We start from the raw sequence: 23,809 nt of genomic DNA on the forward strand, positions 1-23,809 counted from the left end.
GAATCCGGCCCGCGGGCCGTTTGTTGGCCATATCTGGCCTAAATGCTACAAGTCTTCCCTATGAAACATAAAAACTATTATCCATCCAGTTTCAAAATTCACTATTTCATTTCGGATGTTTCGTTAATTTTGAATATTTAGTTTAACCCTCAAAATAGAAATTTAAAAGTTAGATGACTGAAAACTGTACTTAATTTTACCTGGTGTTTTCGTAATTTCTATACTGGGGAGGCTTTCAATCAATTTATGTATTCAAAATACTAGTAAACTTTGATATATTATGAATTATTTATGTAAATTGTTGAATGTAAAATCTATTTACATTTTGAAAGATTTATGCATTCCAAAGACCGATTGGTACATATTAGAAAACAATGACATAAATTAATATTATAATAGAATGGATCTGTTTTTATGATATTACAACCTGAAAAAAAATTTATAGATCTCATTATGTCCTATTCATTCATGGAAATAAATTAATCTTTATCTGATTTCATAATTTTTGAAATTACTTTGACAAAAATATAATAAAATTTATAAATTCAAACTAAAGTAGGTCCCAGTGGCCAAACTATTAAACACGTAATATGTACATCTAGTCTTTTAATGTATCGTTATATAAATACAACCTAGAAAGTATCCTGATTAAATATTCTTTATTATTTACCCGTAATGTAAAAATCAAATTCCGTATGCAAAATAATTAATTTCGAGTATTATTCAGAAGAAAAAATTTACTCTTACTTTACGTTTCTCACGATGGAGGTGGAACAATTCTCATTCATTATAAAATATATATTATTTTAATTGATATGAATTTGTTAAATTAACTGTTAAGATATTAATATTTAAATAAAAAATTATTGAAGATAAATAAAAATTTACTTCTACTAATCAATCGCATATCAATGATTAACTATTTCTTCCCATAAATAAATATGAAAAATAAAAAATAATATTGATTATTTAAAAAATAAAAAAAATCAATAATTACTTCGAAAGCTTCATTTTAAACATACTCATATTATGAATAAAGTATAATATTATATTTTATCTAATATAAATCCGAATTAGAGTATTTAATATTTAATTTTAATATTAAAAAAATTATAAATGAAATACATTTAATACAAACTGGAACAAAATAGAATACAAATTGCAGTGATTGAATTTCTACAAAATAATAGCAGTACGATCTTTAAAGTATTATAATTAATTTGAATTTTGACATTGTATCAATTAGCATCAAAATCATGCACCCGTCTTATTAATTACACGACCTTATTACTTCACCTCTATAATTATAAAAAGTAAAACAACTTTAAAAAAATCTGTTTGTAATGATAACATTAAAGAAATCTATATTTGTAATTAAAAAAAAAGAATCTTAATAAATTTATAATACATACCTACGAAGGGAATCCTTACTTAAAGAAGTAATATATATATCATTGATATGACCAATGAGAAATTAAAAGAAAAATGGAACACCCAAGAATTCATGTTTTTTTTTTGTTTTTTTTTAAATTGGTGGAAGGATGAATGGTAAGTATTTTTTTATAAATATAGTTGATCTTGAAACGGTTAAAAGCTTTATATTAAATATATATACATATAATAAAAATATGGCCCAGAATGTAACAAAGAATGAAACGTTTTATATGTTTTCTATAGCCTATATAATATTTATTGTACCGTGGACAATGAGTTGTAGGTTGAGAAGTATAAGGTAATAGTTCAGTGAAACGCAGTTCCCTCGTCTTTAACTTAATTGCAGATTCCAGGAGTTGAGTATAGCATAATGTAATGAGGAGGGAATATTGTTAAAGGTAGGGGTAATGGGAAACGGGGTGAGAGTATTTCTCCTGCCTGACTACCTTGCTTTCCAACCTGACTGACTGCCTACATTTCCATCAGTGCAACACTAAATCATGGCAACTTCTCATTAACATACATACACTAGATTCTCCATGTAATAACGCAAGTGACAAATTGCACCGCATTCAACAGTGTATATTAATACTCACCGCGGTGATAACTCTATGAGTTTGCAAGGCAAATGCTTATAATACTGCTTGTAAAACAAACGCACATGTAAAGTTTTAATTAAATTATTTATTATACAAATAAAAAGGGAAATATTGTTATAAATTTTATTCTGAAATTAAAATTTAATAATCTATATTACTTATCCAGTAATTTTTTCATCAAACATATTTTTATTATGAAATATATTGTCGTTAATCTTTTCTTACTTGTAACATATACGTCAGCTGTAGTAAACGAAAATATTTTTCAAAAATAATTGTTAATTTTGAGATAAAAAAAAATTAAAAACGTATTCATATTTTAGAAAATAAAATTAAATAATCTATTAAACTATAATGAGGAATATTTAAAATCTGCAATAGAATTATAGGTAGTTATGACAAGAGGAAAATACAAAAAAAAAACACATGTTTTAATTCAGTAAGAAGAGTGGTTTACTGTTTAATTCATATCTATTAACTCCATTAATTTTAAAATAAAACAATTGGATGAAAGATCTAAATCAGAGAAAAATACTTATATGATATTACCATTTTTTTCGGTAACTGCAATTGAGTATAAGTAATACTGAAAGCTATTAATTCAGTCATTGCATTAAAGAAATACAGTTAATAAATAATTAGGAATGAAAAAAACGAAATGAAATATAAAACAAAAGAATAATTATAAATAAAATTAATAATTTGGCATTAAAATATTAAATCATTGAAAAGTCTGCTATCTACTTTATAAAAGTAGAATATATGAACGAAGCACAGAAAACATCCGAAAGTGACTGTCAGAAAGACAAAGACAGCTTTCATGAAGAAAGAAATCTGGTAATATCAAATTCAGATACAAGAATTTATAAAGATATTTTATTTGTATCTTTGAAAGAGCTAAATAAAGATAAAAAAATGTTTAGGACAGGGTAAAAAAGCAATGAAGCTTTTTAGTGGAGAATCTTGATAATAAGATGATTTAATTATACACTCAGTGAAGACAATTTTTTAAGGTAAGTAATAATATTTTAAGATATTAGGCAGAATTTATTAAAAATAATTAGATTGGAGCGTCACACATTAAAATATCATAATCTATTTAATTTTTATTATAAATATTTACACAGAGGATGGTGAAAACAGCAGGAAAGACAAAAAATTACTGTAAGTAAAGCATATCTGGTTCACCAAAATATGGTCATTCAGAATGTAAAACGTAGTAAATATTTTTATGATAAAATTTCGTGAAAGAAATAAAAATAAGTAATGCACGAGTTTAAGCAACCCAAAAAGCCGATGAAAATTAGTACGCATCATATTTTAATATTAATTTCAAGCCATTATATACAAGTTCATATCTTTCTATACAACAAGCCAAATAGGTTATCGATTAAGCAAGGTTAATTTACATACATACATACACTAGATATTTGTTGCAATGACGCAAGTGACAAATTATACCGCATTTATCTGTATATATTAACACTGAATATTTTAACACGAAATAAACATAACCGGAACCAAATTCTATAACAGAACGATTTTAAAATAACTTACTTCAATATGTTTTCATCGCTCTCTTTGTCGATTTTACGAATATCTTCAGTAATTGGTGCACCTGTTTTCATACCTGTATCAGGCTGATGTTGTTTTTGATAGTATTGTTTCTAATTTGGGAATATTAGAATGAAGAATATGTTCGAACATTCTGTATGAATCTTTTTAGTGCAACTAAAAAGATTTTAGTAATAACTTTTAGTAAGTTATTCTCCTCATACTTACATATATATATTTCTCTCTTTTTCACTCTCTCCCTCTGCCTGTCTGTCTGTCTGTCTGTCTGTCTGTCTGTCTCTCTCTCTCTCTCTCTCTCTCTCTCTCTCTCTCTCTCTCTCTCTCTCTCTCTCTCTCTCTCTCTCTCTCTCTCTCTCTCTCTCTCTCTCTCTCTCTCTCTCTCTCTCTCTCTCTCTCTCTCTCTCTCTCTCTCTCTCTCTCTCTCTCTCTCTCTCTCTCTCTCTGTGTGTGTGTGTGTGTGTGTGTGTGTGTGTGTGTGTGTGTGTGTGTGTGTGTGTGTGTGTGTGTGTGTGTGTGTGTGTGCGTGTATGTGTGTGTGTGTAAGCAAATGTAATTACTACCGGTTTGCCAAGTAGCTGAAAATTTAGCGTAATATAAAATATAATATTATATATTTATATAAAATATAAATGTACTGGTAAACATGTAGTCTTGAACAGACTCAGGTCAACCACTTCTGTTACTGTGATTAATTGAAACCCAACCGCTAAAGAACGCTGGTATCCACAGTCTAGCATATAAATCCATATATAAGCAACTGGCTGTACTCGAATCTTAAAACATTCGACTTCGAAAATCAGCTGGTTTTACGATGATGAGTCAACCATTAGACTAACCTGGCAGAAAATATATATATACACTTGCATCCCCGCTACGGCTACGACCGCGCTATATGGTTACTTTAATTTCCCATCGCGGGAAATAATTAACCCACTGGGTTAATTAAACTTATACCTGTGAGAGTAATAATGATAAATAAAAATTAAAGCCTGTTCAATTTATAAAAAAAATCTGTGTATTGTAATTTCTTCTGAGCAACAGTTTGGTCGGTACAGGAATCACTAATTGATATTTATGTTTCCAGTCGCGGCTTTGTTCGCGAAATACAAAATCAGGATTACTAACAAAAATTATCATCACAATGTTACCAAAGACTGATTCAATAGCGTTCACATAAAACGGCATAAAATATATTAAAAAAAAACCCTGTTTTTTTACCCCTTAAAAGTGATTCTCTTGTTTAGTTAGTCTGAAATGGGGAAAATTTGCAATCGTTAATCGAAATTCTTTAACCTTTTTTCCCACCATTAAAGGGCGAATTTAAAAAATCTAAAATCCGGATTTTAGATATTCATATGAACTTTACACACATCAAAAACCAAACTGATACCTTCATGGGTTACAGAAAAATTTAAAAAAGAGCGTTTCAAAAAAAAATCAATAATCCATTGTAACCCTTTAAACTCCGAGTTTTGAATTTGTAGAAATTGGCTTCTAAATATTCACATGAAGAGTACACACGCCAAAATCATGTAGATATGTAATAGATTTAATCCGAGAAATAAAAAAAAAAATTGTAAATTTTATTCTTACTCCAATTTAACCCCGTAAACTTGGAATTTCAAAAAAATCCTTCTTTAGTGCGCACTTGTACCCCATATGAAGAACGTGTATCAAAATTTTCATCAATTTATCTTCACTAGTTTTTGCTGGTCATCGATTGTGAATCACTTACATCTTTTATATATATATATATATAAATCTCAAGTTTGTTGTAATTAGCTGTGAAGTTTTGATTAGTTTCTTTATGGTAGTTAATAAACATTGACTATACATGTGTATATAACTGTGGAGGGCTTTTGATTGATTATTGTGATTTCGTTTAAAACTGCGTCCCGTTTATCCCCCGTAGAAAATTTTTCAGTTGGAACAAATTAATCGATATATTTCAGGACCTTTTTGTTTGTTTAGTGACTGTATTCTGTGTACAAATATTACTTTATTCGTTGTTCTGAAGGTTACATAGTATACAATTTTATTTTATAATTGTTGAGCTATTTTCTCTGAGTGTGCATGTGTACGTTAATGTGATATATTTTTGGTATTATTTATTTTGTATATAAGTGTATACGTTAATGTGCTATTGTATCCAATTCTGTCTGCTACACACTTTGTAATTTATAGTGTTGAGTTCTGTAAATCATACTTCTAAAAGGAGATAGTTTATGCGGTGCCGGATAGTTTGAGGTGTTTTGAATCACATTGTCTGTCATTATTGGTTTTCTACAAATTGATTGGTTGGTTTACCGTAGAAAACAGTTTAAAATATTCATTTGTTAGTTTTTAGAACAACTTTTACACTTTATTAAAAGGTTAACTTTTGTTTGTAAAGTTTACTTTATTTTTTTTTTAATTAATTAACTTATGTTTATATTATTTCACTCATGAAAATCAAATTGCTCTAATCTACGTTTTTAAGAAAATTAAACTTTTTTTTGGAAAATAAAAACTTTATTTTTCAAGAATAACGTTTTGATACAAATTTTTACTTGCTTTTTTTTAACTCACTATGTTTTTTTTTCATGTTTGTCTTCAAATTTTACATCCTTAATTTAACATACTTCCTGACATTGCCGAATGATGAAATTTTGCACAGTTACTAAGGTCGGGTGACAGTACAATATTCCACCATTACTTTTGCAAACATCCCGTCGGGGGTAAATTAGTAAAATGTATATAAGCGTCAAAAATAGTTTTGTTAATTTACAATAATCAAAAAATTCACTCTTTCGTTACTTTGTATCGTAAATGTTTGATTAAAATTTTTTTTATATTTTATAAATACATTAGAAATTAATAAAAATTAATTATAAAATTTCTGCCAATTGGAGTATTTTCTAAATTAATAGTTAAAAATGTAGTTCTTATGGTCAACAGTTGAGTATACAATACTGGATATGAAGAGATACGAAGACGTGACAAATGAATTACTGTCTCTCTTTTAGAAAATATTAAATGGCATAACTAAAATAGTGTAGAATGTCATAAAAACTTTTGCTAGCCAGGATAATGCTGTAAACAACATAGAAAGATCCTTAATTCTATGAAATAGCTTTAGTTATTGAGAAAGACTTTTAATAAGTTGGGTGTCGAAACAGATTACATAGATCACAACCCTTTGGTGGTGAAGAAGGAATAGAAAGAAGAGGAGAAGAGGCGTAGTAGAAGAATAATTTAAAATTTGATTAACATAGTTTATTTATTGATTAGTATATTTACTATAATAATTACTTATTGTTGAGTTATGCGTTTGAAGATAATTTTCGTACAGTGATTGATTCGTAATAAATCAAAATAAAATAAATGCTAACTTTTGTGTTTTATAATTTCTCAAGTTGTTGATTTTTTGAAATGATAATTTTAATAACTTCATACACATAAAATCCACACTACTTATTGTGCAGTTTTTGAGTTTCAAAACAGGGTACTAAAATTATAAAACGCTAGCTTTAAATGAATTTTTTCCATAGGAATTACAAAAGAAAAATCATATTAAAATAACAGAGCATATTGTATAAATATATATAGTAAAATCTTAAAGAAAAAAGTGGTTATTGATTGATTAATGTACGAAAACGATTCTGAAAACGAAACAAATACTTCTTCTCTTTTAAGATAGTAAAACATAAAAAAATTAAAATAAAAACAAAATAAGAAAAGAATTAAATGTACGCATGTGCAAAGAGTTTTAGTGAAGAATACTGACAATGCCTGCAGATCGGGTGGGGAGCAAAATTCGTACTGCATCATCCAACATTCACATAAAAAAACAATTTAGGATGCCAGATGCCGCGTATTCGCTGCCTCCACTCCATGTAACGCTTGTAACAAAATAAAGCAGCAGTTTCCAACAGCTGTTATAGCTTTTACTGGGCCACTGGTATTAATAAAACTTCTAGTAATGAGGAAATATATAGTATACAGTATAAATAATAAATAAGTAAATAAAACTTGATGGAAAATATATGTTATATTTTAAATAAGAAATTTTGTATTTAGTAAAACAAACCTGTAGTTAATAGAATATATAAATCTATATTTTATTATTAGGAAATAAATTACTCTTTCCACTTATAATGTTATAGCTAGCTACATAATATTTCACATAAATTAATGAATATTTTAATTTAAAACAACTTTTACATTTTTAATTTTCATAAAATTATAATTAACGTTTTAATAAATATAACGATAGTAAAATTATAAATGAATTTGTAATTATATATAAACTACATTATTCTAATACATGTTCAGTTTTTTATGAAGAAATACATTAATAATTAACTTAATTATATATAATTCTCAGGAATATACACAAATCTAACACAATTCATAAATATGCATCTTAAAATACAATACGAATATTTTTTTATAAATCTATACATACATTTTACACGTGTCATTACAATATTTTATTTCTGTATTACTTGAATTTAAACAATAATTTGAAACCAGAAAAAATTATATTTAATGTAGAGAGTTACGGATTAGTATGAATATATATGCCGGTCAGCGCTCTTTTCGCTCGCCCTTCCACCTGGTAGGCGAGATCTATTCTCATGGTTTTTTTTTTTTTTTTTTAGCATTACTGTACAGAGGATGTGATGAATGATTTGTAGCGTGTGTGAAAAATGCCATGCCTGACCGGGATTCGAACCCGGGACCTCCGGGTGAAAGGCCGAGACGCTACCACTCGCGCCACGGATGCCGGCTATTCTCATGGTTTTGAGAATGATAAATAACGATTAAAGACTGAATAGCTTTCCTCCAACGTTTTCCTAGTTCTTGATTTAGAAGCTCTCATAAGGTCCTGATGTAGACGAAGCTACATACGAGTCTGGGCGAAATTATTCTCGGTCAGCAGCTAACTGAGAATCACGCACTTAGGTGTTTCAGAGATTATTATAATAATAATAATAATAATAAGAAAGGTTACTTCTTTATCTTGAAGGTACATTTATTAAACTTTTAACAATCCAATAATTACAGCAAAAATATACCATCAGAACTGATAAACTTTCGTAAAATTTTCTTATTTAAGCTAATAATAATCATAATGAAAATAAAATATTAAATATCTTAAAAATATTAATAAAGAAAAGAAATTAATCATTTTATGAACTAATTTTTTTTTTTTTTTTTGGTTTGAATGAATGTATTAATATCCAAATCGTTAGTAACGGAGTTAATAGAATGTATAAATCTATATTTTATTATATGGCAGTAAATCATTCGTTTCAGTTATTATATTATATTTAACTGCACATTATTTCACATAAAAAAATGAAAATCTTATTTAAAATAACTTTTTAATTTTTACTGTCTTTTTTAATGAATAGCTTTAACACCACTAAGAATATCGTGACAACTTTAATTGGAGATAATGACCAAGACTCCAGATCTAGACTCTATAAATCTGTAAAGTTTGATTAAAATCTGCCAAGCACTTTTTTATTGATTCACGCAGAAGAATGACCCTAGTTATCATTTTATTATAAGTAAGAATAAAAGATGATCTATATTATACTAATAATTATTAATTTGGGAAACCTAATTAAAAATTTAAAAAAATATATATTAAGTAAAAGAATCTATTTAAAAATGAATCTGAAGGCTGCCAACCTGGCAAAAATATCCATTTAACAATGAGCAGATCTACTTAAATATAAAATAGACCTAATCAATTAAACATAAAATAATCAACAAATCGGTAACAAAAAAATGTATTTATTAATATGCAATATTTTAAGTTGTACAAATCGTAGTTTATAAATTTGTAATTATTATTAAAATTTTACATTTAAATAGTTGCAAAAATGAAGAAAGACGTTTATTAAGAGGATCTGAAGGCTAGATGGTGATATTTTACTTTTGTTCTGACAAAAACACATCTAACGCGACATGTTGAACATAATTCATGAAAACCCGAATGTATTATTTTAACTAATTAAAATTCTATTTGTAATAATAATAATAATATAAAGGACGATTAAGGATTAATATAAATTATACAGTAATTTATTTTAACGAAATAATAGCATAATATGTAACAGCAATGTAGTCATTAAACAATGAAAATTTTTAATTTATTAATTTAAATTTAGTAATATTATATAATATTCAACATTACAAATAAGAATAACCATTATAGATTGATAAATAGAAAGTTCAAATTCAATTCACATTATATTCTCATAGTAGATAAGCAAAATGTGAGAAAGTTAGGTTATTCTTTTATTTAATTGTTAGTAAATTAATACTAAAAATAAAATTATTCATAAAAAATAAAAACCGACTTCAAAAAATAATTGTATTAAAAAGTTACAAATAATTATATTTTTATTTATTAACTAAAGTGAAATTATTTACAATAAATAACTATTTTTGAAGTCGGTGCCAGCCAACACAAATTAAACATACACTTACGTAAATTTAGTACCTTAACTGACCGCTAGGTAGCTAAACGGGATTCCCAAACTTAAAACTGGATCTTAAGAGCATATGAGAGAGAGCTTCTCACGAATCTTGGGTTTGCTAAGGCATATGTGCTTGGTGAAACTATATATACCTAAGCATCTATGAAGTGCTCTTATATTATATTTTTGTATGTCGCATTTTACTGTTGTATTATATTTTTGCAGATCTCATTTTATTGTAGTAAAACTTCCATTACCAGTCTTTCAATGTTTGAAGTATGAGTTGTATTACACAGATCATAGGGGGTTGTTTTTTTATTTAACTTATATTGATTGGCGCCGACTTCAAAAACAGTTATTTATTGTTTATTTATTTGAATAGAATTTACATATTGCGACTAATAGTTAATTATAAAGTATATTTGGTAGGTACGTTGACGAAATTATAGTAAAGAAATATTTATTTTTTTAATTTTATGTATTTTTTCACGTATTTTTTGTGTATTTTTTCTGTTGAATATCAGTTTCTATGATTTTCGAATTTATTATTCTCCTTATATTCATTAATAATTTGTTTATTTATTTCGTAAATATCTCGTTACAATACAACATTCATTCTCTATTTATCTACTACTGCATCCTATTTATACGTACAATATACCTGTATAACAACTAAACGCAGTAGAAAGTTTTTTATTTGTATACATCTTGAATGAATTAGTCCACCGATCTAAGACAGATACAGTAGTACTTTGTAGTAAAGTAAAAAAATTCTTTAGAGACTTCCTTTATTCCTATTTAAAACAAATATTTTTGTTCAAAAAAATATATTTGTAACTAGACTAATTTATAAAAATCACTTTTAATCAATTTTTTTCTGAAATGTTCCTGAGAGAAAGTGGGAGTCTAAATAAAAAGCGGTTTTCAACTTAACTTAACATTTTTGGTGAACTTCTTTTCCACTTTGGCAATAATAGATTATTTTCAGCGTATTATATATGTTTTAATTACCTTTCTGGTATATTCTAAATATGAATTTCTATGCATATTTTAATTTCTCTTCATTCAAACCCATGTCAGTTTCATCCAACGTGCATATCCAAAATATATGAATGAACAGACAAGTTATTTTTAAGACATTCGTCTTTAAACTTTTCCCTGCTACAGTTCATCTCAATTTTTTTTTTAGTAACTTATTATTCCTCTACATTCCACCTTATTTTTCGTTGAAAATATATACGTAACCCTCTTTCTTTGTCACTGTTAGCCTCATTTCGTCGCCGTAGAAATATACTTTTAAAATATACATCTAACAGCAACATCTATATTTTATACCAGCAGACTTCCTTCCTGATAAAATACTCGTGTTTACTTTAATGTATTTATAATGATTTTTCTTGCATCTTAGTAATCTCTATTTTAAAAATTCAGAATACACTGGATTAAAAATCCATTCTAAGATCCGAGTACTTTTTTAGAATTACATTAAAATAGTTGTCACCCTCCTATTTTTTTGATATTGTTTTTTTATTGTATATTTAATTTTTTTCTGTGAAAAAAAAAAGTAAAATATTCATTACTTTTGTTTCATGACTTATAGTAACAAATAACCATAATAATAAGTCAATAATAAAACAGTATGATTATTTATAAACTTATTTTGATCCATGTCGCTAATACTACTTATTGCCGTATGATTTTCCTGTTTAAAAGTTGGCAGCAATCGAGAAAATTTTTTCAAACACGCTATTTCTTTTTTACTTATTTAGTTATCGATGTACGAATATCAAGAGTTAAAATTTCAGCAAAGCCATTGTACCCGTTTTCTCCTGATTGCTAGATATTTAGTTAATCTTTTTCCACCAGTATTTTTCTTCGCAATTCTTTGGTACTTCATCTTCCAAATTTTTTTTATCCTAAGTACTGGGAATAGCAGTTTAAATTTTTTTTCTGTCATGATTTTTTCTTACAGTATACCTAATTCACTGCTTCTTTTACCATCTAATACGCAATTTTATATTTTCTTCATTTTCCAGTGAAAGTAGCTCCTCAATCTACCAGTTCATCATGCATACAGCATATTCCGGAGAAGTCTGTCAGTTTTTTTTTTTTGTTGAGAATTATTCATTTTTAGATATTTCAATAGTTTGGATAAAAGAAAAGAACGTTAATTTTTTGAAATATTATAGGATTTAAAAAATTTAAATACGCTAATGAATGTTACATTTTCGTTTTTATTTTCAATACAACATTTCATTTTGGTAAAGAATATTCTTCTCACAGCTAAAATTTTCAAAAATTTTGAATAATTTCACCATTAGTTTAATCCAGAATTTTTCTCTTACCTCTTAGGTTAAAATTAGCTTCATACATCGTTATTATAAGCTATAATCCACGTGGAACGCCTCAAATAAATTTTTTCACACGCGTTGTGAAAAGTCGACATTTTTATTTTCTTAGTGAATAAAAAATTTTTAAACGCTGGTAAAATTTTCTCGTATTTCCTAAATATAGAATTTTTATTAAATATTTTATTTATTGAACCAATAAACATTAACGTATATGATTAAAAATTACTGTAAAATACTAAACTTAAATACGCGTGTACTTTTTCATTAAACGTCTGTATAGGAATATTAGTACATAATTACTGAGGAGCTTCGTTGGAAGACTTTCTACATGTAATTGAAAATGTCACCATATTTACCTATGGTTTCTGTAAAAGTGTAACCGATTGTAAATTTTATTCCGAGACAAAAAAAGTACTGAAATTAATGGAAACGTGTTTATAATAATAATAATAATTGTAGTAATTCAATGCTGTATTTAACAGGAGAATAGATGTTAATAACAATAATAATAATAATAATAATAATAATAATAATAATAATAATAATAATAATAATAATAATAATAATAATAACAATAAGTATAGTAGGACTTAGAGTTATACACAAACAAAACTTGTTATAAGAGCGATTGGAAAGATAAGTTATCGTTCTCTAGTATCACACAGTACAATAACGAGCAGTTAAATTTGAACTTTGAGTGCAGCTGTAAAAGCAGGTTCATGATCAATGTATACTATATGCATTTTACCGTCCATTATGCAATTCTATTGTGCTAGTTGCATTATTCAATACAACCACATTTTGGCCCTAATCTGTCCAATTTGTCTACTAGAATATTTCCTTTCCGTTTGCGAAACAGCTTGCTTTTGTATTATCTTTATTATGTAATTTAGACTCATACATTAAAATCTCCATCACAAATAAAAAAAATACAAATATAATCCATAAGTTTTCCCCTTCACATATATAACTAAAAAATATATCTCTGGGAAAAACTGTATTCCCTGTCTAATTAGTAGAATTATTTGTAGTAATTGTAATTTATAAATGGTTGTGTACATATCAAACCATCCCCATGATGATTTTATTGGAACTCATTAAATTTTTATCAAAACGAGACAACATTATTGTTGTCGATGTAAAGTATTCCATGTCAAATAATTAAAATAATTAATTTAATGCAGTTTCCGTTAAATTAATCAATCTCAGTTTAGTAATTTCTATAAATATTTCATTTTGAAAAAAAATTATCATTAAATTAAAGGTTTTCGCAGATTACTATAACCTGCATTTCTAAACACAGGCTATATTAAAATATATTTAAATTTATTAATTTAAAAGAAATATAAAGTAAAAAATATTTACTATGGAACGTGCAAAGTGAAGGATCTTTGTATCATTTAAAACATCTTCATCTTCATAATTAGGGATTTGTAAATTATCTCGTGACCTTTATAATTTAGTTTATATTTTTATAGGTTATTATTATAAATTATTTCTGTAGTATTCCCGAAAAATATAGCTAGAAGAAAACTATACCTCTTTAATAACTATATTATCGGGGAAAGTACGATGACCATTTAAAAAAAATAGGGTATCGAGTCTTTTTCAAATTTTTACGTTTTAGGATCCAACTAGTTCATCTAAACCAGTAAAATATTATACTGCGTATATTCGTACGGAATATATACGTATTGTACGTATGTTCGATATTTGTATCGAATTGGTTGTTGCTTTATATCTCAGGACTGATCAAACCGATAATCTTCAAATTTGGCTCAAATATTTCTATATATGGGGCATTGACTATAATAATTTTTTTTCAAAATATGCTAAGGAAGGATATCACGAAAAATCAATTTCGATTTTATTCAAAGACAATTTAGAGAATATTTTATAAAAACCAAATTTTTTATCTATAAAAACATTTATAAATAATCCAAAAAAATTATTTTCAAATAATATTACAAATATGTTTAAAATCTTGATTTTCATTTTTTAACCATACCTTAATCAAATTATTATCATAAATGCATGAGTTTAATTGTTAAGTTAATTTTTACTTCAAAAGATAACATCATATATTGAAACCCTGCATTACCGTTTTTCAGATTTTGCCATTTTTTAAACCCGCACCCTTAATTTACCCCCGTGCAGGGGGATGTTTGCAAAAGTAATGGTTGAATATTCTACTCGTATTGCCACCCGACCTTAATAACTGTGAAAAATTTACATCAACAGGCAATGTCAGGAAGTAAGTTAAATTAAGGATGCAAAATTTGAGGACAAACTTGAAACATATACATGTTTTGTTTTTAGTTTTTTCTCTAACTCTTTTTAATTTTTATTAATAATACGCGGGAGAGTCATATAATAATTGGCAGTTTTTTTATTTGTAACCATTAAGCTGAATAAACCGTTGTTCTTCAGTTACTTATACATATCTATTTTTAATACTTTAGTTGTAAAAGTTTTACGTTTTTGTTATGTTAGAATCGGAAAAATTGTTTATGTATGTTCTCAATTTATTTTTTATTATTATTATTTAATCTAAATTAATAAAAAAGTGTTTTTGTGTAAGATTTAATTTATTTCAATTATTTCTATTTATCATATTTGTTTAAAAAAAGGGATATGAGAGAAGAGTTTTAAGAAGTACTAATTAAGTTAAATAGGTAATTGCCAGAGTATTATGCTAAATTTTTGTTTTTACTGTAAGAGAACTACTTATATATTTTAAAGTTTATTAATACGTAACATCTGTAATTTATCTGAACTTTTGTTTGCTGCTTTTTTAATTGTTATTAACAAGTTATAAAAATATTTTGTATAATTTCTGAATTAGTAGGAAGTAAAACAGAAAAATGTTTTTTCTTAAATTATTTTGGTAAATTTAATGAAACACTTATAAAGCTAGAAAGACTTCTAAAAATAAATTTGTTTATAGTTTTAGAAAAATAAAAGCAGTAACTCACGACGAATTTAGTAAGTAAGGAACCAGATGAAGGTTTAGAATATAAGGTTAGGAACGGTTTAGAAGGGTAGTTCATTAGTCAGAGCTAACTCAGCAACTACACAAAATAATCCCCTTTCTACCCCACTCCTTTTCCACGCCAATTTCTAACTCTAATTTAATCGCATAAACCTGTTTAGGACTACTATTATGAGAAGGTTGGAAGAGAAGCAAATACTGCTAAGAATCGCTTATCCAGTATAATCTGTTCAACCTTTATCTTACCTTATGCTTTAATGAAGACTTTATCTTAATTGCGACAAGTCCCTCTATTCTTGTCAGTTTCGCTCTTCTTTTAATATATTGTAAGCAACTAATACTCCAAACAAAGTAAAATATTGTCATATTTTACAACGTACTGCGTAGTATGTAAACTATATAATAATATAATATAATTCGTAATGATTAACGATTTAATTTTTTTTAAAACATTACAAGATTAAGGTAATTATTGTAAAAGAAAAATATGAACGACAAGCAAATCAGGTAATTGTAATCCATAGGCTAATGAAATTAAATTTCTTCTTAAATATAATACGGATAAATTACGCCAGAATACAAATTACAGGAAAAGATATGAACGAAACCTCTCGATGCGAACGTAAAAACATTTGCGTTAGTGTGTTTTGGATGCCTGTAAAACTTAAAAAAAGAAAAAATACAAAGGATTGGAATGAAAGGAGAAAAATCTACATGTAGATCAAAGCAACAAATCAATGAAGGTTTTTTTTTTGTTTAACCTCCGGGTCCGCAGTCAAGCAATTCTTTCCGCAGAGGATGAGATGAGTGTTTTTGTAGTGTGTGTGAAAAATGCCATGCCTGACCGGGATTCAAACCCAGTTCAGGCATGGAATTTTTCACACACGCTACAAAAACTCATCTCATCCTCTGCGGAAAGAATTGTTTGACTGCGGAAGTGGATGTTAAACAAAAAAAAAAAAAAATCAATGAAGGTTAATTTAATAATAGTTTACGTTTCATTTCGTTGAAGTTTTACTGGCAAACAGACTAAATGATTATTATCAAATGAACATAAAAAAATGGTGCCGATAAAAGGTAACTGAAATAATGTTTAGTTTTGAAAAAAAATACAATGAAAGAACCAGTAGAGTTAGAATACAGAAAAATAATTTTGGTAGTAAAAATAAAACCTAACAAAATTATTAGTAACAAAATTACTTTTCTGAATTTTTGCGCTACTCCTTCTATTGTATTGTAAAAAAATCTACTGAAACAATAATAATAAAAAACACTTTGATAAATATAGTTCATTGTGAAAATTCAATTATCCAAATGCCATGATAATTTAGATATTTTTTTTGTTAATAAAAAATAATTAGTTACAGAATGTAATAATTACAATATAATATCAATGTTAGCATAATTATAAAACATAATATCGACAGTACAATATTTTTAATTATTCGTAAGTTTAGTGGCAATCAATCACAAAAATAAAACTTTCACACTAATTGAGAAGAAACAAAAATATTCAAAAAATCCTCAAAAGAGTAATAATAGCCTAGTACATTTCTCTGATAATCGATATTTAAACATAGTAATTTAAAAAAAAAAAATATATATATATATATATATACCAACTTTCTCTCACATAAAAGAACAAAAAGAAACACAAAAAAACACAAAACACAAAAAAGTTGGTTTCTTTGTTTTTCTCTTAATTGTGGTTATATGAATATAAAACATAATTTATTTAACAGACCATTTTCTTAATTTTTTACGTCATCTTTATTTTATGTGGAGCTTAAGAAGCTGTAGTCTATCTTTCTTAAAACCCATGATATAAATTAATATTATTCAGTATTTATTTTATTTAGGTTTGGATGCAGGTTAAGTTTTTAGCATATTTTCTTGTTATATAAGAATATCATACAAAAATTGTGGCTTTACTAATTTTATGATATAAGGACTTATTTTCTTCGTTTACTATAACTATTTTAATTCCCACAATGAATATTCATGCAACCAAACTCTTTTTAAACAGTTAGTCTCAGACAATTAAAAACACTTCCTCCTAAAAACAGTTACTTCTTAATCAAAGAACTTTAGGGGAAAAATATTTTCAAAAAATAATAAAATTATATAGCGTACGGATTATTTTCCAAAGGTTTAATACAAATCAAATTTTAATAATAATAATAATAAGAAGAAGAATGAAAGTTATTGCTACTTTCTATTGTACAATTCTGATTCGTATGTAGATACGACTTTGCATGTCTATAACATGTAGCATTTAAGACATATTATTTATTTTATATGTCAATTGTAAAAGTGTAGACACAAATATACAGTCATGATGTACTATTTTAGTTTATTAGATATTTATCTAGTTTTAAAAGAAACCCTTTTATCTTAAAACAAACTGTGAAAATTGTTAAAAGATTTATTTTGTAACTTAACTTAAAACGGAACTGGTAATGGTTCCGAATTAGAAATTAAGTTATTACGATTATAAATTTCATACAAAAGAGAAAAAATAAGTTCCTCATTACCTCAACTTTTCAACCCGAATTCTTGAAAAATTCTCCATCAAAATTTATTTTTGGCAGAAAACTCGTTAAAATACACGGCCTCATAATATTAATTGCATCTTTAACCTTTCATTAACGTCCTTTAAAAATTTAATCATCGAGAGAACCGCAGTTATTAAAAAATATGTGTTAAAGAAAGACTCTAATAGATCTAATATTAAACATAAAATTTAACCAAAAATTAAATATTTGTATTTAAATAAAGATTGTTAATTATCAATATAAATAATAAATTAAAAAGAATAGAAAAGGACTAACAGAAAAACATAACTTATCGAAAAAATTAAAGACGATGTGAGATCAAGTGTTATGTCTTAAAAATGAATTATAATATGGTAAATTAATTGCAAAAACAAAAAAGATTTATTTATTAAAATCAATTTTTAAAAATGCAATCAATTTCTGTTTTTAAATGGCTTAATAAAAAGGAAATTACTTTAAATTAATACACAACTTATATTGAATTTGTTTTATGTAAAATTTTGCTTAGAGAATTTTTATGTGACATAATTAAATATTTTGAAAAATGATTAAGAAACATTTCTTATTGCAACGTAATGGTATGTATTAACTTATAATCATCCATTGTCAATAAGTAAATTAATTTTTTTTAAATAAATTTTTACTGATAGTAAAAATAATAATAATAAAAGTTAGTTACTAATCCTAAAAACCACAAATCGGTTAAGTACAATCCTAATAAATGCAATTATATATATTTTTATAAAGTAAAAATTAAAATTACGGATTACTAAGAAATTATTCTTGGCCGATTGATATTTTCGTCATAATGTGATTCAGTTTTACGTTTGGATTAAAACTAAATAATGGATTTCAACTTTTATACGAATTTTTTTTTTTTTTTTAATTTAATCCTTGCTGCTGGATATTTCACAGGAGAAAAGTATTATATAACATATACGTCATGAAAAAGAGTGCGGACCTTTATAAGAAAAAAATCTTTATCCAGCACTTTTATAAATAGGCTTCATTCTAAACAAGTTTCTTATGAACTATACCCCTTAGAAATCCATTCAAAGTTGCTAGGTTTTTTTTTTGAATTTTCCGCTTGAATAAAGTCTTAGCTCATAAATCTTAAATAAGTGTACAGTCTTAGCAAAAGAAAGTTAATATTCCTAGTTTATATAGTATGCAAGGTTGTAAACTACTCTACATTCTCTATTGTCTTGTAAACATAGCAACTGATATCCTATGGGATATCTAACCTCATAAAATATTTTTATACATATATTATATTTCTTCCTATACTATAAGAGAAACATTTTTTTATTACAATATGAATTTTCATTCACAACAACTTTAAGTTTAGGGTATAAAAAACACTTTTAAATAAATAAATGAATTTATACACAAGGCAACTGAGAAGAAACAAAATTAATCTTTTGTATAATATCAACATAATAGAATTTAAAGTCTTTAGCTCTGAGTAATAAAGAATTCTTTATAAAGAAGTAAATAACAAAAATACTGAGGTTTACCTTAAAATTATAAAATATAAATTATAATTGTTCAAATATCTTCTATGCCCCCCAGTTAAGGAAAAATATATTCCGTTTTCTAGAAGATGGTTTATAAATTTATTAATTGGATTATATGAAATAAATCTTTTATTTTTTAATTAATTATGACCTGAAGTTTTTTTTTTTAAAGAAAAATCAAAGTTAGTTCACAGTTTTTAAGATTCAATACAGATATAATAATACATTTTTTTGAAAAAACTTTCTCACCTCACATATTCTGTATTATATAAAAACGAGAAATATTATATTAGAGATTTATATAATATATTCCGATATAGATATGTTGTACTATATTGCAATGTTAATTTTTTTTTTTTGGTTTTAGTTAATTTTCCTACTTTTCCTATACCAAATTTACCGTTATTTTTATTAAATTAAAAATCCAGAAAATAAACTACGGAAATATCATTTTAAAGAGAAGTTAAAGATAGAAATTGAAAACTAACTCTGAAATCATGATCTGAGTAATTTCTAGTATTAAAAAATATAAAAGAATTAGAAATGATAAATAGAAAAATATTATTTCAACTAAAGTTATCAGAGTATATCAACAGTACAAGAAATTTTTGATGGGTATCGAAGAAAACGTTGCATTTAGGTGGATCAGGTATTTTTTACTTCTTTGTACAAAGTAAAGGAAGTATTGTGATCACGAAAAATTTCGGTTTTCAGATTTCAACGGAAATTTCCATTTTGTCCATCCCTAAACCAATTTTGACAAGTTTCGGCGTGACGTCTGTACGTAGGTACGTATATGCATATGTATCTTCCATAACTCATAAATTATTAGCCGTAGGATGTTGAAATTTTGGATTCAGGACTGTTGTAACAACTAGTTGTGTAACTCCTCTTTTGATGCAATCGACTGCACCAAAAGTGTCCAAAGAGCCCAATATGAAAAAAAATTGGATCTTGGACTTTTTCTTGACTGCAGTAATTAGAGAGGTTTTCAACGATATGTCATCAGTGGTTCTTATTTTTATTTATTCCAGTTATAGTCAAATAAAATTACAATAATAAAATATTTGGATTTTGCAAGGGGAAGGCACATCGGTTCAAATCTACTTCAGCTCTTTTTTTTAACTGTTTTTTTTCAATTTAAATATATTTTATTAATAATTATTAACCTGTAGTTATAAAAATATTTTTACAATGTATAATAATTCAATAATAATAAAAAAAAGAATAAATATCAGAAGTTATTAATGCAATAAAATTTATGTACTTCTAATTTAAAAAAAAAAAAAATGTGTATATGTACGAGCAATTTAATAGGTTTACAAGGAAGTCACGGAGACTCCCAATTCCCCAGATCAAAACAAAAAAAAATTGGAGAAAGACCGAGATCGTTGGATGGGGAGGGGTCGCGGTAACGGCATATCCGGACCCGATTACTCTCATCTGAAGTTAGAGGCAGGCAAATTAAAATAAGGAGATCCAGAACTGGCGGGCCGACCTGTCATATCAGACCTACTGCTAACATGCGGAGAGGCCCGTTAGAGTTCCAAGGACACGCCCCTGGACTGAGTCATACTTGACTGCCGATCCAGCCTGCGGTAGGAGGAAAAAATATTATGCGCCGCAACTTGGACATTTTTTCTCGGTTCTACTTAGACCATATAAAATTGGATTTAGTCTCCGATAAACGTTTTATCTACTCCTTATTTTTATCAATCCCTGCATTTTCACTATCTACTGAAACTTCGACCTCAGAATTTTTGTCATGTTCACTGACAATACAGTCATAGCGATCAACAGCCTGTTCCTCAATTCGTACAACAACCACCTCTCGATTTCCATCTCTAGCCCATTTTTGATTACCATTTGCACCCTTTTCTCTATTTTAAACTGTAATTGGTTCATTAATATCCGAATTCTCGCTTTCCCATCCATCCAGTTCACGAAGAATTGCTTCTTTGAAATTCTGATCATTCACGTTCATTTTTACACAGGAAAAAATTAATACGATTTACCAATAAAATTGAAATAACTAGATGAAAAGAAATTAGTATTAAAGCAAAAATCTACGTAATTTGATCATTTTACGAAAGGAGATTGTACTTACATAAATGGTAAGCACACGTCAGTTTGACATCGGACAATAGATTGAAAAAAATCAGAAAACTATAAAAATTCTCAATGTTCGGTAATGTAACTATAACTAAAAAATAACCAGCTACTGCATAAGTCAGTGTTGGGCAATGTAGTTATAGTTTATAACTAAAAAATAACCAGCTACTGCAAAGCACATTTCATTATGTGATCAAAGATTGGGATAATCATGTAGCGACCAGATGCGCGCGGTCATTTTGATGTCACCTCACCAGTTGAAGGATAATCCTGAAGGAGTATATTAATAATTAGTATGAATATATACACCTTATGTATACTGTATATACTATGAATACTAAATAAATATATACCATGGATAAATAATGCAACATAAATACCACTTATGAAATAACATATTATTTGATAGTGTCTTTGAATGTAGTTAAATATAATTTGAGTATAATTTTTGTAGGTATCACAATAGTTAATTATCATTGATTCTAACCATCTACTTTTGACGAAGAAATAAAACAATTAAAAAATTAAAAAAGACGAAAACACGACTGCAAAAAAATATAAAAAATAAATAAAGTGAACTAAAAAAAAAACAAAAAACAAGGTATGTAATAAATAAAGTACTAAACATCGTTGTTCAGTGTTTAATTAAGTAAAATAATGAGTGACCAATCAACTTTCAGACAGTTTTAATTTGTTTAAACACATTGTTCATGTTGTAGAAATAGCAGGCATTTAAGGCTGTCTAATAATTAAGTTCTTACTAGGTCTTACATCGATAAGAAAATACTGTTTTTTAAAGAAAATATTTACGTTTAACGAATAATTACTATTCACTCTTTAATAAAGCAAATATTATTCAGTGCCCCTCGATTGCATTTAAATATTTCCTTTGAAGGACAAAATTTTCGTATCGATGTAAGGCTTGGTGAGAACTTAATCATTAGACAACTTTAAATGCCTACAACATGAAAAAACCAATTTAAACTGTCTGAAAGTTGATTGGTCAGCGAATAATTTGCTTATTAAATACTGCATAACGATATATAGTCCTTTATTTCCATACCTTGTTGTCTTTTTTTAAATCGATTTATTATTGTTTATTTTAACTCAATTTATTTATTCATTTTTATAATTGTTTTTATTATTAAATACTTATTAGTGATCATCGAGAAAAATTCACGATTCGAAAACTTATGGATATGTAACATATTTAACGTATGAGGAAATGCAAATGAGGAAACTGTAAACATTTCAAATTATTTATTAAATAGGCTAAAGTTACAGATTTCTTAAGCGACTGAGTTTCAAGAAAGACATTTTATCGCGCGGATCATATAGAAATTTTCTGGAATTCAAACAACCTAGATCTACGGCAGCTCTATCTAGAATAGTCTCTTCCAGTTTATGCACCATCACAGATCAGCATAGTATTCGTGACGTTTTGCCCTAAAAAATCAAATTCTGCACTAGTGAGCTCGATCCATAATCTGATACTGACAGAGATACCTCTAATCGTACTGTCGTCAAACTCTACAAAGACCGTTCGTAGGAACTTATGATAAGCTGAGCTAGACCGAAACGCACACTGAACCATTAGATTTTTCTGAGAATATCAGTTAATTTTTGTTTTGGTTTGGTTCCATCGTGATTTTGTATTACACTAGTAAATAGCTCGTTTGAATTTTGAAAATCGGATGATTTTTTGGAGAAATATTTTAAGAGAACCCAACTGCACCTCCCAAAATAGCGTTCCAGGGGTACCCCGTTTTTTACAAGTTGATGGTGATGATTGGTTTAGCTTAGCATGAAATGCTGTCATTACCACACCACTGCAGCCTCAAATGAAGTCCCTATTAATATTAAAATAGAAATTTTTATTAAACAGAAATCTTTTAAAATTGTTTATTATTATTCTCTTTTATGTAACGTAAATTTAATTCTTTTATTTTTGTAATATTATTCATTCGATTGATTTGAACAATTCAGTTCAATCCCAGCTGACACAGTGATAGAGGCTCACAGTTCACGTATCATTAATTCAGTTCATTAAAGTTTGTGATTCAACCGACAAATCTCCACTGCTATATACATAGCCTATGACAATCACGATAACGTAAGGATTCCAACACGGGGTCATACATCTAGATCGGTTTGACCGTATACGTATATACATACACCCTAAATATATTACCCTCCAT

The sequence above is a fragment of the Lycorma delicatula genome, chromosome 5 (assembly GCF_047948215.1).
Source record: "Lycorma delicatula isolate Av1 chromosome 5, ASM4794821v1, whole genome shotgun sequence".
Classification (NCBI taxonomy): domain Eukaryota; kingdom Metazoa; phylum Arthropoda; class Insecta; order Hemiptera; family Fulgoridae; genus Lycorma; species Lycorma delicatula.